Genomic DNA, 5,546 nt, shown 5'->3' with positions numbered 1-5,546 from the left:
ATTTACTCATTCTTGACAAGCTAGTAGAACACAGTTTCTGGTCTTCTGGGCATTGGGTATACCTTATTAAAGCCAATAGGGTGAATTCATTGGACACTTTTTTTTAAATGGACACTTTTTCCAAGTAATCTCAATGGCAAAAAGTGTCCCAATCACCCTATATATATTATTAATATTTTAATAATGTAGTGATGCAGTAGTGCAAAATGTTTTATTTTCCATACATATTTTCTGAATGACTGTCCCATGCTCTGCTAAGTACCGTATTTCTGAAAAATCAACACTTTGCTGACCAATTACACATGAGGACTGAAAAGGGGAAACAGCAATTTCAACATGCAATAAAGCATTGATCAAAATACACGTGTCAATGGCTATGGAAGCCATTGTTGTTATTGTTAACTGAAACTGTTATTGTAATTGAAATTAATTTAAATATTACATGAAAAACTAAACGTAAACAGTGATGTTGCTTTGAAATTAAATTTGAAGTACTACAATTAAAACTGAAACTGAAATACAAATTAATCAGAGAGCTATACAGAAATATTAAAAATGATAAAGAAATCAAATAAAAATTACAAATACATACAATCACTAAAATGAGTTAAAATGAAACTGAAAATAAAAAAAGCTAATATTTCAAAATATAAATGTATTAGTATATAAATAATTCCAACAACCAGACTCATGGAAACAGGTTTAATAATTAAAAAATAATTAAACCAATCATATAACAACCGTCATAAAAATGACAACAAAAAAGGCTTTTATTTGTGTACTCTTTCTTTTTACATCTTTTAAGAAAACTCGAAAAAAAATAGTGACTTTGACCCAAAAACATATTACGTTAATTCCAGTAGGGGGCGGTATATGAATACAATTAATATCACTGCTGCCCTTCAGGCTTCAAAATGAGAGAACATATAAAAGTCGTGCGAACAAAACACATAGGAAAATTAATGAGAATATTTTCTTGTAAACATTTAAATTGAACATAAAGCGGTTTCATTTTATAGTATAGAAAAAAAAAGTATTGTTTAACTTCAAACTAATGTCACGCCCCTATCTAATAAAGCTAATTTACCAAAACTCACGTTTAAATTTAGAAAGTGAGGCAAAGGTCACGAAACAATCAAGTATTTCTTTTTTTTTTTTTTTTTTTACACTGAAACTCTTATTTTGAAAGCTGGTGTTGCGAGCCTGCTTTGAGTCTCTTATTTTAAAAAACAAAAAAAACTCTTCGCCTGTCCTCCATCAGTGATTGTGTGTTCCTGCCGCTAGCTTCACTCGCCGCTGTGCGTCTGATTATTTTTACGCCGTCGAGTCTGGCGGTGAAATCCAGGTCATCTCCGCCGGATCACCAGACAGCACGGCTCGGGCTTCTGCTCTCCGCGGACACACAGTGCCATTTCCTGATTCCTCTTTGCAGAGGTAAGGAGCTGATATTCTCCTCGTATATGTCTGGGTTTGTGCAGATGGCATCAGATGGGTGCGTATTGGTGCCAGCTGTGCCAGTGGCCCCGCGGATATAGAGAGGAGCGCAGCGGGTTTAGACCGCGGCTCAAAAAGTTGTTGGGACCCTCTGACTTCATATGCAGCCAGACAACTACAAGCCAATGGTCGGGGCCGGTGCGTTAGACTGTCATATTTATATACTCAACTAGATCAAATCGTTTATCGGAGGGATATTAGAGAGAAGTGGTCGAGCGGTAACGGAGAACGCAGTCGGTTGCTTTAACGGGACCCTGCATGTAACCCAGTTCTTCATCCAGACATAATAGGGCTCGTTTTGGCCCAGACAGCGCGAGATATCTTCTTTATTCTGCTATAATTAGCTAATTATGATAAATATTATTAAAAATACAAATAATTGATATTTATTTAATATTTAGTTAATAGATTATTCAACTTAGACCAAATATAATTAAACGTATACTTCTAAATAGTTCTTTATTTATTCATTTTGATTGTATGTATACTTTTTTATTGCAGTGTGAAAATTTGATTTGAGGTAAAATAATTTAAAGATTTTATTTATTTGTAGTTTAGTGTCTGCTAAGTAAAAATAGTGCATTACACATCAGTATTTTTTTTGTTTATACTATATTTGCAATTCAAATTGTACTTTTATTTAACTACAAGTTTCTAGTTTATATATATAGTTAAGTACTTTTATCAGTCATGGTAGCAGTTTTGAGTCAAGATGAAAGTAGCAGTGATGAAATAATCAGTTTACCATACCATTATACAAAGTTTTCCAGTAATAAAAAAAAAAAAAAAAGTTTTCTGTCAGAGGTAGTAATAATGTGTTCATTTAATGTGCAGTACCGGTAGTTATATTTGGGTTGCTTGTCCTGGACTTGAGACACTCATTTTATATCACATTTGTTCATTTGAGGCTTTGGTATTTACTTACTGAGAGCTCCAGAAAGAATGAAAATGATCTTAATGTGTGTATTGAGAAGATTGTGAACTGTTGAAATGTCCTCTTAGTAATGTCAGCGATGCCCAAAGCGGTTAACATCCCATTATCTAAGCTTTATTAATTGGTTGTTAATATTTGATGCATGCGAGACTGAGAAGGGGACTGTGAGTGTGTGTTTGTGCCCTCTCGTCTGCCTCTGTGTGTGTGTGTGTGTCTGTCAGCTGACCCTGTCCAGACTTGGACTGAGTGTGCTGCCAGTGGCTGTCGTGACTATAGTGCTCGGCCCAGTTTTAGACTCCACTCTCTGTGTCCTTTCCTGTGCGCTGCAGGTTCTGGCCCAGTTGAGAGACACAGACATGATTGTGTCATACGCTGCCAGATAAAGTCCAACAGAGCGTTTATTGTTGCTTGAAGGCATCTGACGCTTATTTCTCTTCTAACTTCTTGTCTGTGGCATTCAGTCATTGACTCTGTGTCCTGCTTGTCTCTAAGGGTCGTTGCCTCGTGTTCATTCTGTATTTATGAATGTGAGCCGTTCCTCTGCGTTACCCCTGAATGACGTTTATCGACACAGAAGGGCACTTTCCACTCCTGAAAAATTAGCTCGTGTCCCAGCTGTGATGTCATCCGCTCCAGGCAGACAGCGAGGTGTGTCAGAGTGTCGGCTGATGGATCTGCCGTGGCATCGGGCCAAGTGTAACAGTGAGTCGTGGAGGCGCGTGGAGCTCAGGGACTGAAGAATGATAAATCGGTCCAAAGCGTGAGAGAAGCTTAACAGGACTTGCGGTGCATCAGCACCTGTCTGCCTGCACAAAACACACTCTGTTGGCCACGGGAAACAAATAACACAGCAAGCTTGCTGAGTGACCATCACAGGGCAGAATTTAGAAGGGAAAAAAAGTTTTGTTTCTTTTTAAATAGTTTTTTAAAATGGTTGATCAATATAAAAATAAACTGACTAAATGTATTATTCATTATTCAAGGATTTTTATCTCAATATATATCGCAATATATATTACAATATATCTGTACCATACTGTTATTTTTGCATTTACATACTAATGCTTTTTTGTATATTTTAATTTTCAGTTTCAATCATGTTTTACATTTTAAATAATTGTATAATGTATTATTTTATAATTAAAGTATTTTAATAATTATTTAATAAAAAATTTATGTATTACATATTTTTATTTAATTACAGATAATATTTTATTATATATTATTGTAAAGAGTATTTAATATAATATTAATTAAAAAATATTTCTGATGTAATAAAACTGTTAAATGTAATATTAACAAAATAATTCAAAATAAATATCTTTTTTTTATACTTTACATTAGTATGTTGTGATGCTCAAATTCACGTATATAACTGGATTTTTAGTGTTTTATTTTGAATTTAGACAAAAATAGTATAAAATCTTAAAATTAGTCATAATAAATCTCATTAATCGGCTTATCGTCCAGAAATGTTCAAATTTCATATAGTGGTTTGATTAGTGGTAAAGCACAGTAAATCGAGCTCTATCCTGTTTGGTGAGTGAGTGATTTGAGGCTGAGAGCTGGGACAGCAGCCCACTCCAGACCGGAACACTCACTGCTTGTGGGAAGAAAGCTTCCTGTCTCGCTGAGAGCCGTCTGTCTGACGCGGAGTCATCGTACGCCAAGCTTCCTGTCTTGCTGCGAACCACATCATCTGGCCTCTGGCACTGAAACGTCAGGTGGCATAAGGGCTTTGGGTAGGAGCCGCACACGCCGAACCGGGATCAGCTGTTCTTCTGCAAACCCTGCTGTCTGTCATTATCTGACACGCTACAGGACTGGACTCAGATCAGTTTAAGAAGGGACACCCAGGAGGATCTTAAAATGACTTGCACCCCCTCAGAACATACTTCGACTGGAGAGGAGACCAAGCGGCCAAAAAGAGCGACTCTCAGGCAGCGAACACAGTCGGACACTTATGGATTCATCCATGGAAAAGGTCACGCCACCTATGTGTTCTCTGCTTAGTCTCTGTCGTTATAAAATAAACCCTTGTCAGTTTGCATAAATAGGTGCAATACATGTCTGCGTTTTAGTAGCAAATCTAGATGGTTTTGCACTTTTTTGGGGGGGGATTCAGATGGACTGTCTCTCGCAGTCCTGAGACTGAGCCCCATGGATGATCTCAGAACAGAGGCATATGGCAGAGATGGTCCGATAGGGCTGGGGTCCCTGGTCGGCCTCCTGTGGTGGGAGACAGATGGAGGCATGCCGGGGCATGAGGGGAACTGCAGTCCTGGCGGAGCAGAGATAAAGACACAAACTACCGCTCAGCTTGTGTCATTGCAGAGCTAAACATGTCTTTTTTACTTTATTTTTGGACTTTTTGGGCTTTTATCGCTGCAGACAATATCCGCAGTTTGCCCCCTAGTGGCAGTCACAATGAACTTATTGACCATGCTTAGAGAGTGCTGCAGTGATGACATATTTTTGTATGCCAACCTGGAAGTTAGCATCACCCTGGTTTCTTTGACAAAAGTAGGATTTTTTTTCATTGGCTTTTGGATCATTGCAGAAAATAAGCTCTGCGACAAACAAAAGTTTACAATTCTCACACTTTATATATCATGATAATCTACACAAATGAACAAATGTTATGAATGTTCAAGCCTAAATGCATGCAACCGACAGAAGTAAACGTTGAAGTGACAGAACAGAAGTGACAATGCTTTTAGTCTTATTTCCATGAAAGTTTGAGTTAGAATAGTTGTAAAAGTAGACTAGGTGAATTTTCCTGTTCGGTGCGATGAAGTATAATGTCTTCAACAACCTCTGTAGTCCCATTTAGCCACTTGTTAGCAACCACTTTTTTCTCAAGACAAGTAAACACTTCAAAAACATCACAAAGTAATTGGTAATTTTCACATAATCATCCTTTTTTTTTTAATGATTTTTACTTCAAATCTGATCCGAAGAACTCTGTGTGAGTCTTCGTTGGAAAGAAAATGATTTCTGCTCTGTGGTGTTACAAATCGCCATCTGTCAGAATTCAAGTTTCCATCAAAAATGACAACATAACTGCTCTCCGAAAAATGAGGCTCCTTTTGGCACAATTAGTTGTCAGTTTGATCAG

The 5,546-nt window shown here is 37.2% G+C and overlaps 1 protein-coding gene across 1 annotated transcript in view; it reads left to right on the top strand.

Annotated features, from left to right (window-relative positions):
- Nucleotides 1-1,288: 1,288 nt before the first annotated feature.
- The window catches only part of ldlrad4b (low density lipoprotein receptor class A domain containing 4b), a gene marked incomplete at its 5' end in the record, with an annotated part of 59,807 nt that continues 55,549 nt past the window's right edge, over nt 1,289-5,546 (top strand). The window contains one exon of the mRNA XM_079837234.1: nt 1,289-1,434. The remainder of the gene's footprint in view (nt 1,435-5,546) is intronic.

This window comes from Gobio gobio, assembly GCF_949357685.1.
Source record: "Gobio gobio genome assembly, chromosome: 15".
In the NCBI taxonomy this organism is placed as follows: domain Eukaryota; kingdom Metazoa; phylum Chordata; class Actinopteri; order Cypriniformes; family Gobionidae; genus Gobio; species Gobio gobio.
This window is presented reverse-complemented; position numbering and strand designations above follow the sequence as displayed.